The following is a 14,505-nucleotide window of genomic DNA, read 5'->3' as shown; positions in this document are numbered from 1 at the left end:
GGAGGAATGCTGGCATGGTAGAGCTTGGAGTGGCTGTGGAGAGAAAACCCTCCTCACAGTTACAGGACAGAAAGGAATACTTGTGGTCACAGGCCAGGAAAGGAATAAACACCTCGTCCCTTATCATACCACCTTGGAAGAACTGAAAATTTACAGGTCCCTACAAGTATCTCTGAAAACAGCTATACAAACCCCTGAAGCTTGGGACAGTACATTCTCCACATTGGAAGCAGACTCTTACCTTAACAAAGAGTTTAAAACTCAAGTAATTGGCTGGGATCATGAGCAAGCAGCACAAAAAGAGTCAGACTATATTATCTTACTTTGGTGACAAGGAAGATCAAAACATACAATCAGAAGAAGACAACAAAGTCAAAGCTCCTACATCCAAAACCTTCAAGAAAAATATGAATCAGTCCCAGGCATTGGAAGCACTCAAGAGGGATTTTGAGAAGCAAGTAAGAGAAATAGAGTAAAAACTGGGAAGAGAAATGAGAGTGATGCAAGTAAATCACGAAAAACAAGTCAACAACTTGCTAAAGGAGACTCAAAAAAATACTGAAGAAAATAGCACCTTAAAAAATAGCCTAACCCAAAAGGCAAAAGAGGTCCAAAAAGCCAATGAGAAGAAGAATGCCCTAAAAAGAAAAATTGGCCAAATGGAAGTCCAAAAGATTACTGAAGAAAATACTTCCTTAAAAATTAGAATAGAGCAATTGGAAGCTAGTGACTTTATGAGAAATCAAGACACTGTAAAACAAATCCAAAAGAATGAAAAAATAAAAGACAATGTGAAATATCTCACTGGAAAAACAGCTGACCTGGAAAATAGATCTAGGAGAGAGAATTTTAAAATTATTGGACTATCTGAAAGCCATGATCACAAAAAGAGCCTAGACATCATCTTTCAAGAAATTAGCAAGGAAAACTGCCCTGATATATTAGAACCAGAGGGCAAAATAGAAATTGAAAGAATCCACAGATATCCTCCTGAAAGGGATCCCCAAAAGAAACCTCCTAGGAATATTGTAGCCAAAGGGAACAATTCAAGTACTGTGGAAACACAATCAGGATAACACAAGATTTAGCAGCTTCTACATTTAAGGACTGTAGGGCATGGAATATAATATTCTGGAGGCAAAGGAGATAGGATAACAACCAAGAATCACCTACCCAGAAAAACTGAGTATAATCCTTCAGGGGAAAAAATGGTCATTCAGTGAAATAGAGGACTTTCAAGCATTCTTGATGAAAAGACCAGAGCTGAATAGAAAATTTGACTTTCAAATACAAGGCTCAAGTTGAATCTGAAGAGGTAAACAGGAAAGAGAAATCATAAGAGACTTATTAAAGTTGAACTGTTTACATTCCTGCATGGAAAGATGATATTTATAACTCATGAGACCTTTGTCAGCATTAGGGTAGTTGGAGAGAAAAAATTATATGTATATATGTGTACAGATATAGAGGTAGACATAGATAGATAGATAGATAGATAGATAGATAGATAGATAGATAGATAGGTAGGTAGGTAGGTAGATAGATGGTACAGGATGAGTTGAAGATTAAGAGGTCATATCTGGAGAATAAAATTAAGGGATTAAAGAGGATTATACTAGAGGAAAAAAAAAGAAAAGTTAGAACGGGGCAATTAACTCACAAAAAAAACAGAAAGGAAAAGCTCTTACAGTGGAGGGGAAATGGGGCAAAGTGAGAGGGAATGAATGAATCTTATTCTCAAAGGATTTGGTTTAAGGAGGAAATAACATACACACTCAATTGGGTATGGAAATCTGTCTTACCCTACAGGAAAATAGGGGGAGAAGGGGACAAGAGAACAGGGGGATGATAGAGAGGAGGGCAGATTGGGAAATGGGGTAATCAGAAGCAAATACTTCTGAGGAGGGACAGGGTCAAAATAGAGAATAGAATAAATGGGAGGGCAGGATAGGATTAAGGGAAATAGAGTTAGTTTTTCACAACATGTCTACTATGGAAGTATTTCATATAACTGCACATGTATAACCTATATTGAATTGCTTGCCTTTTCAATGAGGGTGGGGGGGAGGAAGGGAGAAAATTTGGAACCCAAAGTTTTAAAAACACATATTTTAAAAAAATGTTTTCACATGCAACTGAGAAGTAAGAAATACAGGAAATGGGGTACAGAAGTCTATCCTACTCTACAGGAAAATAGAAGGGGAAGGGGATAAGATAAGAGGGGAGAGGTAGAAGAAAGAGCAGACTAGGGGAAGGGGTATTCAGAATGCATGCCATCTTGGAGTGGAGGGAGGGGTGAGATGGAGTGAAAATTTGGAATTCAAAATCTTGTGGAAGTAAATGTTGAAAACTAAAAAAAAATTTATATTTTTAAAAAAAGGAAATTCTATTAGGTCAGTTAGAAGGAGTATACATGGAGGGTGAGGATATAAGTTGTCTCTGATGAGATGATATGAAAAAATTAAGGAGTGAGAAAGAATTTCACTGGGAAAAAAGGGAAGGGGGAGGTATAATGGGATAAATTGTATCACATGAAGAGACACTTATCACAATGTAAGGAATGATGAAGACATGGCTTTTATGGGAATTGTCTCAAAGAGAGAATAAAATAGATATTCAGTTGAGTATAGAAATTTGTTGTATCCTACAGGCAACTAGGAGGGGAGTGGGACAAGAAATGGTGGTGGGGCTTATAGAAGGGAGGGTAGATTAAGGGAGTTAATGGTCAGAAGTAAAATATTCATGAGGAGAGGAAGGTTGAAAGGAGAGAGAAAAAGAGAGAAGGATAAACAGGGGAAAATAAGACAAAGGAAAATACACAGTCAAAAATCATAACTATGAATGTGAAGGGGATGAATTTACCCATTCAGTGGAAGTGGATAGCACAGTGGAATAAAAAAAGAGAATCTTACTGTATTTTTTTTTACAGGAAATCTTTGAAACAGAGAGACACACATAGAGTAAAGGTAAAAGACTAGAGTAAAATCTATTATGTTTTAGCCGAAGCAAAAAAAAAAAAGCCAGAGTATGAATCATAATCTCAGACCAAACAAAAGCAGAGATCGAAATAAAAGAGACAAGGAAAGAAACTACATCTTGTTAAAAGTTACCATAGACAATGAAGTAATATCAATATTAGACAAATATGCACAAAATTGTAAATCATCAAATATCTTAGAGAAGTTAAATGAATTACAGGAGGAAATAGACAGTAAAATGATACTCATCAGGGCTCTCAGCTTTCCCCTCCAGAATTAGATAAGTCTAACCACAAAACAAACAAGAAAAAAGTTAAGGAGGTGAATGGAATTTTAGAAAAGTTAGATATGATAGATCTCTGGAATAAACTGAATGTTAATAGAAAAGAATATACCTTTTTCTCAGTGGCACATGACACCAACACAAAAATTGGATATTAAGACAAAAAAAAACCCACCTCATAATCAAAGACAGAAATATTGAATGTATACTTTACAGACCTTGGGGCAATAAAAATTAGGTTCAATAAAGGACCATGGAAAGATAGGTGAAAATTAATTGGAGAACAAAATAATCTAATCCTGAAGAATGAGCAAATCAAAGAATAAGTCATAGAAACAATCGGTAATGATGTTTAAAAGAATGGCAACAATGAGACAAAGTAATAAAATTTATGGCATGCAGACAAAGCAGTACTTAGAGGAAAATTTCTATTTCCAAATGCTTAAAGCATCAAAATAGAGAAAGAACAGATCGATGAATTGAACATCCAACTAAAAAAAAACTACAAAAAATAACAAACTGAAGATCCTCAATTAACCACCAAATTAGAAATCTTGAAAAATCAAAAGAGTAGTTAATAAAACTGAAAGCTAGAAAATCAGGGAACTAATAAAACTAGGAGTTGGTTTTATGGGAGGAAAACAACAAAATAAATGAACCATTGATTAATTTGATTTTAAAAAGAAAAAAAAAAATTTATCATTATCCAAAATGAAAAAGGTGAATTCAGCACAAGAGAAGAGCTAATTAAAGCAATAATTAGAAGCTATTTTACCCAATTGTATGTCAATAAGCCTGACAATCTAAGTGAAATGGATGAATATTTACAAAAATACAAATTGCCCAGGTTAACAAAGAGGAAATAGAATACTTAAATTATATGCACAAATATAAAAACAAAGATCAGAAGTGGAATTTGTTAGGGAAAGTCATGTCTATATATGTATGTATGTATGCGTATGTGTATATTTATGTACGTGTGTATGTATGTATGTGTATATAAACACACACGTGTGTGTTTGTGTGTGTATCTGCACTTAATTGTAGTCTTGGAGGGGAGAAGAGGGTGAAAAAAGGACAAAGTAAAACGTGCACATTAGAGAACAAAAGAAAACTTACAAGGAAGCAAAGAAAAGATGGACAGCTCTCAACACAACCTGTAGTATTTATTACATAGGCTTTCTTGAAATATAAATTTATTGCTGTATATTTTGAATCTTCTTTTACATTCTGCTTTGCACATGACATGCTTTTTTTCTTTTCTTAGTTTGTATTTAAGTTTATGTTTCTTTTTCTTATTGTATATTTAAGTTTTAGTAATAAAAAAGAAAAAAATAAAAAAAAATCCTGACTTATAAAAATAAATTGAACAAGCCATCAATGAGCTCCCTAAGAAAAAATCCCCAGGGCCAGATACATTCACAAGTCATTTCTACCAAACATTTAAAGAACAATTAATCTCAATATTATATAAACTATTTGGGAAAAAAAAGCTAAAGGATTCCTACCAAATTTATTTTTAATATAAATATGGTTATGATACTTAAACCAGGAAGAGCAAAAAACAGAGAAAGAAAACTAAAGACAATTTCCCTAATGAATATCAATGCAAAAAAAAATATTAGCAAGGAGGTTACAGCAATATATCACAATGATCATATACTATGACCAGGTGGGATTTATACCAGGAGTGCAGGGCTGATTCACTATCAGGAAAACTGTCAGATATTAACCATATCAATAAAAAAAAAACACAACAGAAATTGTATGATTGTCTCATTAGATGTAGAAAAAGCTTTTGACAAAATACAACACTTATTCCTATTAAAAACACTAGGGAGCATAGGAATAAATGGAACTTTTTTTTTTAATGAGAAGTAGTATCTATTTAAAACCATCAGCAAGTATTATCTGTAATGGGGATAAGCTAAAAGCCTTTCCAATAAGATCAGGGTTGAAGCAAGGATGCTTATTATTACGACTGTTATTCAATATTGTACTAGAAATGCTAGCTATAGCAGTAAGAGAAAAAAATTGAATTAGAATAGGCAATTAGGAAACAAAACTATCACTGTTTACAGATGATATGATATTCTTGGTTACAAAGTACATGCTGTTGAATACATCAAACTCAAGAACTTTGCAGAGCTTCTGATTTAGAACCTGTAATCCTACAAAAATGATCTATCTATCTTCCCAGGTGAAGAAAAAGGTAGATAAAAATGTCTGTTACCCAGATTTAATAATGATAATGATAATCACTAGTACTTATATCATGCTTTAATAGTTGTAAAGCATTTTCACATATTAACACAAATAAAAATTGATCTTTTTAATATTAGTATTCCTTCATGGGTATCATATGGCCTCAAATAATGAATATTATAATCTATGAGACATCAAAATTGTAACTTACCACAAGGGCAATTTAGTGATGCACGGTCACTATAAATACACTGTTTAATATTGTCAATGATGAATTGTGCACACAGAGTATTATCAAAAACATCATCAAAGCAGAGAGAGAGAGAAACTAACCATGTAATAAGAAGCAGGGATAATATGGGTGGACAACTCACACACTTGATACATGTGTAATGTCAAGAGGCCTAAAAGAAGATTCTTAGCACTTTGGACAGATCTCCTGTGGAAGATGTCCTGGACATGAATGAAATTCATGCAAGATGAGAAGGTAAGGATGTGCTGTGGTCAGTATTAGGTGATATACTACAATTAGTTATATTACACATCCATTAAAACAATGAACTATAGTTGGTATAGTTATGACCTCATCCAACTATGCTAATGAACAATTGGAGCTGTGTCCAAAGTGCTATAAAACCGTGCACACACTTTCCCCCACCAATACAATTACTAAGTCTATATCTCAAAGAAGAATTAAACATTGAGGAGATGCCCATCAACTGGGGAATGTTTGAATAAGTTACAGTATATCATTGTGATGAAACACTATTGTGCTATAAGAAATGATGAGGGGGATGGTTTCAGAAAAACCTGGGAAGACCTATGAACTGATGCAAAGTGAAGTGAGCAGAAGAATATTGTTCAAAATAACAATAATAGTGTAACAATGATCAACTATGATAGACTTAGCTACTTTAATCAATACAGTGAACCAAGATAATTCCAAAGAACTCATAAATAAAAATGTAATATAGAACTTCAGAGAGAGAACTGATGAACTTTGAATGCAGACGGAAGTATGCTTTTTTTTACTAACTTTATTTTCATTTTTCTTTTGCAACATGGCTAATATGGAAATATGTTTTACATGACTTTACATGTATAATTGACATCATATTACTTGCCTTCTCAATGGGTTGGAGAGCAGCTTCAGGGAGGGAAATAATTGAAAACTTAATTTTTTAAAATGAATGTTAAAGGATAATTATTTTTTAATGTAGTATATTGTTTTCACTTCTCAATTATTTATGTATGGTCATAGATTTAGAATTGGAAGGATCTGAGAGGTCATCTAGGCCAATCTGCTCATTTTACACGTAAGAACATTGAGACAGATCCTAAGAGAGTAATTGACTTGCCCAAGGGAACACAGAGGCAGTAAAAGGAAAAGCTGGGAACCGAACCAATGTCTTCTGACTACAAATTCCATGCTCTTGCCTGTTTCAAGAAAACTTATTAATGAACACAGAAATAAATGAATCTGTCATCTATAATAACCAGAGAAGTTTAGCAATTGTTTTTCTGCCTCCTAGGTCTCGTTTTCTTTGAAAGGACTGTGAAATGACATGATAAAAAAGGGATTTAGGCCAAGAGCATAACAGTCATTCCCTGATACACATATCAATACATGGCCCATTGTTTAGGTTGTTTAGAGGATAAAATGTGTATCATGCTCTTATTTGTTCCACATGTTCTTCATGGAGAGAGCTGGATTATCAGTAGAACTTCTAATGTACATACCTATCACATCTTCATATGTACTCTATTGAAACTATGTTCCCCGGCACTATTTCAATATTTGCATGTAGACTGAGAGGTGATCAGGAAATGCCTTATTAGACCTTATTTTTCACTCGTGCTTTTAGCTTTGAGAATTAAACTCCCTGGCCAGAGAGATTAAATCATTACTTGAGGTTTGTTTAGATTCCATCAGCATCCTAAATCTAAGATAGCCATCTTGGTATAATAAAAGAAAAAAAAAAACAAAGGATATTAAACTTGAAGTCATAAGACCTGGGTTCAAATTTCCAGACACAACATTTAACAGTTATGTAAGTGTGGATAAGTCACAGGATCATGGAATTATAGACTTAGAAAGAGCTTAAGAAAAGGTTCTCCTGTCTTCACTTCACTTCACTTTACAGATGAGAAAAATATAACCCAGAGAGATTGTATCATCCAAAGTTGCATAGCAAGTATATGACAGAAATGGGATTCAAAGCCAGATCCTTTGACTCCAAATACAGCATTCTTTCCACAGGGCCACCTCCCTGAGACTCTTTTTTCTCATTTATAAAAATAAGATCATGTTATTACCATTATCTAACACAACATTTTTTTCTGAGGAAAGCACTAATATAATGTGAGGTATAGAAATGATGAAAACTAATAATAACATGAAAATAATAACAGTAGTAATTATAATAAAAAAAATCCCCAAGCACTAAGGTTGCTTTAGAAAATAGTGTAAGGATAGTTCATTTTATCACTTTTGAAATATGAACAATTTGAGGAGGGCCTCATTCATCTCTTTTGCCAGTTGGGTAATATCCTATACTTTCTAGATGTTAAATTCCAGGTAGCATGCTATGAATCATGTGGCAACTTATATGACCATTCTTACATTTTCAGGGATAAAAATATTCTCCACCCTGAAAAGCTACAGCATTTTGTAGAAGAAAACATTAATAAGTTAAAAAATGTCAAAATTTAGAGCATTAGGAGAAACATTCTTCATCTGTGGTAGTAAATTATTGGAGATGCCTCCCCAAAATAGTCAATGCCAGAATATGTAGTAGTGATGGAACTTTGTACCAGGGAGCTCTCAAATTTGTTAGTATATAGATTAGCTAAGGAGAGTTTTTCAAAAGTGCAGTTAGAAATTCTTACATATACATATATTTTATAAATAAAGACAGGTATACACACACTCAGTTAACAAATAAACATAGCATCATAGAATTCCAAAGTATGGAAAGCTTTAGAGTTAATCTGGTTCTATTCCCGAACTAAAAAAATAACTTATAAATTTCTTATTATTTATCTTGCATCAGTTGAAGCACTTAAGTGGCACAGTTGATAGAGCTGAACTTGGAGTCAGGAAGACCTGTGTTTGACTCCTACTTCAGACAGGAGTTATGAGACCCTGAGCAAGACATTTCATCTCTCTCAGTCTGTTTCATAATCTGTAAAATGGGGATAATAGCACTTACCTTACAGAGTTCTTGTGAGGTTCAAATGAGATAACATGTAAAAACACTTTGCAGAACCTTAAAGCACTATATTAATGCTAACTATATTATTTTTAATATTACAGCACTTACTATTTCATGTGGCTAGCCATTTTATTTTTGGACAGCTCTAGTTACAATAGGAGTCTTCACAAAGGAGAGCCCTATCTTGAAAATGAGTTGAAAAGTCAAATAATTGGCTGGAAACATGAACAAACAGAAGGAAAAAACTCAGACTACAGAATCTTACTTTGGTGACAAAGAAAATCAAAACATACAACCAGAAAAAGACAACAAAGTCAAAGCTTCTACATCCAAAGCCTACAAGAAAAATATGAATCAGTCCCAGGCCATGGAAGAGATCAAAAAGGATTTTGAGAAGCAAGTAAGAGAAGTGGAGGAAAAACTGGGAAGAGAAATGAGAGTGATACAAGAAAATCACGAAAAAACAAGTCAACAGCTTGCTAAAGGAGACCCAAAAATACTGAAGAAAATAACAATTTAAAAAATAGCCTAACCCAAATGGCAAAAAAAGGTAGAAAAAAAAGCCAATGAGGGGAAGAATGCCTTAAAAAGCAGTATTGCCCTGATATTCTAGAACTAGAAAGTAAAATAGAAATTGAAAGAATCCACTAATCACCTTCCCCAAAGGGTTACATCCAAATTCCAGAGATCCCAGGTAAAGAAGAAAATATTACAAGCTGCCAGAAAGGAACAATTCAAGTATTGTGGAAACACAATCAGGATGACACAAGATTTAACAGCTTCTACATTAAGCGACTGGAGGGCTTGGAATATAATATTCTGGAGGGCAAAGGAGATAGGATTACAACCAAGAATTACCTACCCATCAAAACTGCATATAATCCTTCATGGGAAAAAATGGATATTTAGTGAAATAGAGGACTTTCAAGCGTTCTTGATGAAAAGACCAAGGCTGAATAGAAAATTTGACTTTCAAATATAAGACTCAAGAGGAGCATGAAAAAGTAAACAGGAAAGAGAAATCATAAGGGACTTATTAAAGTTGAACCGTTTACACTCCTACATGGAAAGATGATATTTGTAACTCATGAGACCTTTGTCAGTATTAGGTTAGTTGGAGGGAAAATACATATGTATAGATAGATAGGGAGATAGACAGACAGATAAAGGGCACAGGGTGAGTTGAATATGAAAGGGTGATATCTAAATGTAAAATTAAGGGGTGAGAAAGGATTATGTTGGGAGAAGAAGAAAGGGAGAGGTAGAACGGGGTAAATTATCTCACATAAAACAGACAAGATAAAGCTTTTACAGTGGAGGGAAAGTGGGGGAAGGTGAAAAGGAATGAATGAATCTTATTCTCATCAGATTTGGTTTAAGAAGGGAATAACATACATACTCAATTGGGTATGGAAATCTATCTAACCCTACAGTAAAATATGGGGGAAGGACATAAGAGAACAGGGGGATGATAGAAGGGAGCACAGATTGGGGGAGGGGGTAATCAGAAGCAAACACTTCTGAGGAAGGACAGGGTCAAAAGAGAGAATAGAATAAATGGGGGCAAGATAGGATGAAAGGAAATACAGTTAGCTTTTCACAACATGACTATTGTGGAAGTGTTTTGTATGACTACATATGTATAACATGCATTGAGTTGCTTACCTACTCAATGAACATTGGTGGGGAGAGAGGAAGGGAGAAAATTTGGAACCCAAAGTTTTAAAAAACAAATGTTAAAAATTGTTTTCACATGCAACTGGGAAATAAGGTATACAGGCAATGGGCTATAGAAATCTATCCTGCTCTACAGGAAAAGAGAAGGGGAAGAGGATAAGAGAAGGAGGGGGTGATAGAAGGGAGGACACATTAGGGAAAAGGGTATTCAGAATGCACACAGTCTTGGGTTGGGGAGAGGGATGAGATGGGGAGAAAATTTTGAACTCATAATCTTGTGGAGTTGAATGTTGAAAACTAAAAATAAACTAATTTTTAAAAATTGCAGAACAATGCATGGCTTCCAAATTAAGAGTGCCTCAACAAAGCACCATATTAATCATTTGATCTAAATTGTGGACAGGATGTTATTGGATTATACTTAAAAGCACATCAAATAGCTCTATTATCCCCTGGAACCTTTGTCTTATCATTTCAAAATGTCATTTTTACTCTATAGGTAAAAAATCTTCAATATACCTAGGAAAGATAGCCTAAAGCCTTCCAATTTGATCCTGGATGTCAAACTAAACCAATGAATAAAAGCCAATATTTACAAACAACTTGATATTCTCCAGGCAATGTACAATAAGCATAAATCTATCAAGGTGGAAATTATGGATATGTATATCAAGTGACTTAATGGCAACCTCAAGTCAAAACTTAATGAGAACACATTTAAAGTAATTGACACCTTCATAATATCTGTTTTAATATAGACTTCTGGAAGAGAAAAATGGATGATGATGAATTTAGAAAGTATGCAAACAAAAACCCCTGTATAATATTATTAAACAAAGGGCCCATCAACTTAAGGCATGTGTGTGTATCTAGCTCTACAAAAAGCTGTTATTAATTTCGAATCTTTGAGACCGCATCAGATCTTTTTTGCCTTTCTACCACGTAAATAAGTCTTTGTCTAGCTCCATGCCTGAAAGCCACTCATTGCTGAGATGTGTGTACGATATGTAAAAAGTTGGAGCCAGCTTATCTGTAGCTTGAACTGGCATAAATGCAGCAAGCTCTTTAGACACAGATTTCTCTAAGGCCACCCAGGTCATTTTCTGTTATTTCTTCAATGGCTTCTTCAGTAGATCGTTGCATTACTGGGTCATTTGCATCCATAACTTCATTGGTAATTTTACTGGTATGATTGTTTGTATATAGATATCTATATCTACCTATAGATTGATATTTACATATGTGAAAATACTTATACATTTACATATATGTATAGATATACATACATATATACACAGGTTGTGATATTATACACATGATATTTCTTCATCAAAAATAATTGAAAAAGTATTCTCAGATTGCATGGTAAGCAAATAAAATATTACAAAAATGCTTCTGAGACAAAGAGAAACCACTTCAGGCAGCTAGGTCTTCATTTGAGTGCAAATACGGTCTCAAAAACTTACTAGTTGTGTGATCCTGGGTAAGTCATTTAACCTCTTTTTGCTTCATTCTCTCAACTGTGAAAGGGAAATAAGTAGATCACTTGTTTTTCAAGGTTGTCATGAGGATCAAATGAAATATTATTTTAAAGTGCTTAGCATAATGCCTGGCACTATAGTGTTTTATAAATTCTTCTGCCATTCCCCTTTGCTTCCCCTTCTTCAAAAAGCAGCAAGAAAAACATACAATTAGTACATGCAACTGGACTTATCAAATATATCTAAGATTGATATACTTCTGAATAGAATCTATAAAACAACTAAGATGCAAAAGTATAACCAAAAGTCCTTCCAGGATCAATATCCATAAGAACTCAACCAATAATATGTCTGTGATTTCATTGATAAAGGAATTCCAGGATGAGGAAACAAGCTAGGACAATGACTATATCACCAGACTTGGAGTCATAAAGACTTGCATTTGAATCTTGCCTCAAAAGTTTACCAGTTATGGGGCAGCTAGGTGGCACAGTGGATAGAGCACTGGCCCAGAAGTCAGGAGGACCTGAGTTCAAATCCGGCCTCAGACCAAACACTTGCCACTTACTAGCTGTGTGACCCTGGGAAAGTCACTTAACCTCGATTGCCTAAAAGCAAAAAAAAAAAAAGTTTACCAGTTATGTGACCCTTGGATAGTCATTTAATTTCTTTAAGCCTTCAGTTTCCTCTTCCAGAAAATGAGGGGTTTGGAATCAGTTGTCTCTAAGGTCTCTCTAAAACTATGATCTATGATATTTCCTGTACAAATGCTGATTGTCACCTTATTTGTAACTGACAATCTTAGAGAGTTGTCTAGTATGCTGAAAATTTAAATGACTTGCCAAGGGTCACACAGCCAGTTTATGTCACAAAGAAGTGTTGAACAAATAGCTGGCTCAAAATGTATTTTTTTAAACAAATAAAGGTATTTAAGATATGATACAAACCAGGTCAGTGCTGTTAGAAATCATATAAAACATGGTTAAGAAAATCAGACTTACTGATTGATGAAGGTCATGGAAGGCAATGGTAGAAACTGAGCAATGTATCACTGCTGTTTTCAGTTTTATATCAACCAAGTACCTAGAAAGACATAATCAAGTGTTGAGAATTATATGCCAGAATTTGCTCCCCTTTATAAACTAACAAGACAAATCCCCATCCCAAAACATAATCTCCCAAACATCCTTGAGAGTTCAACAAATAAACTGCAATGGAACCAAAGAACCATTACAGGAAAAAAAACAAATCAAAAAATCAAAATGAAAACAAACAAACAAAAAAAGCTATTGTGACTTGGCTATGATCATACAGTCAGACTGTGTAAGGAATGGAACTTGGACAAACATTTGTTTGAGTCCAAGGCCAGCCCTTTATTGAGTAGTCATTCTGCCTCCTTAAATGTTATGCAAATGTAAAATATTATCATTAATTACCTTTATTTCATTTCATCAAATATTTGCATTGGCACATCATAATTCCCTCTCTCTCTCTCTTTCTCTCTCTCTCTCTCTCTCTCTCTCACACACACACACACACACACACACACACACACACACACACACAATCAGAGTTAAGTGACTTGCCCAGGGTCACATAACTACTAAGTATCTAGGCAAGATTTGACACCAGGACTGGTGCTACATCCACTGTGCCACCCATCACAACTCTTTCAGCAAGAAAATAACTCCAAGGAAATTTTTAATTTGGGCAATAATATAGAGTAAGATTTGAGGCAGATACTCAGAGTTCTAAGAAGAAGAGAGTAAATACAAGATTAGGCGAGCTAATGTCAAGTGCAGGGATAAAGAGGTATGGAAGCGGCCCCTGATTTGAGGAAAATGACTTTATAAATGTTATAAAAATCATATAACATATGATGACATATATAACTTGTCTCTATCTAGCTCTTTTTAGAAAATATTTGAAAGGAGATACCGTATAATACAAGATTCATCGTTATCTTTAATTGGAAGAAATAAAGAAATATTCATGGCCTTGCATTTAGAAAGTTTCCCATTTAAAAAACTGAACTGTGAATCTTAGAAAGCGTTTCCTTTATAGGTCTAAACGCAGCTGATAAAATGAGTATGTAAAAAAAAAAAAAGAAAAGATTTCATCTACTTAAAGAAAGCAATGAAAACAGTTTTCAGCATGTCATGGAACTCTTGTCAGATACATAGACTATAATTAACCTGATGTATGTATATATGAATTGTTGTAAAAGGTACGATTACACAGTGGATGAATTATGTTGTTTCACTAGTTGTGAAACCATCTAAATTAAATTTATAGCACACATATTATTCAACTCCTGGTGATTTATTATCCAGTATTTACAAAATTTATATCTACAGTCAACACAAAAAAATCATTATTTTTTCCTGTTTTATAAAATCCATCTCTTTTACATATAAAAGATGTTTGGCACCTGAAAAGAAGAAGAGAATGAAAGGAAGAAAGTCAGCACAGGATTTTATTCAGGATGGAGTGGTTCCATAAGCCACATTTTATAGCAAGGAAAACAAAGGAATCTACCTGATAAAGCCCCTCATCATTAATCTCCGTCGACGACTGGTGTATAATCTATATGAACAGGGACAGCTTTGTGGGCCTCTTGGCAAGTATTAGGTTGAATTACTCAAGGAAAACAAAACTTTGGGGCA

Source organism: Phascolarctos cinereus, unplaced genomic scaffold (assembly GCF_003287225.1).
Source record: "Phascolarctos cinereus isolate Bilbo 61053 unplaced genomic scaffold, phaCin_HiC Scaffold_2;HRSCAF=192, whole genome shotgun sequence".
Lineage (NCBI taxonomy): Eukaryota > Metazoa > Chordata > Mammalia > Diprotodontia > Phascolarctidae > Phascolarctos > Phascolarctos cinereus.
The sequence above is the reverse complement of the archived record's forward strand: the minus strand, read 5'-3'. Positions refer to the sequence as shown.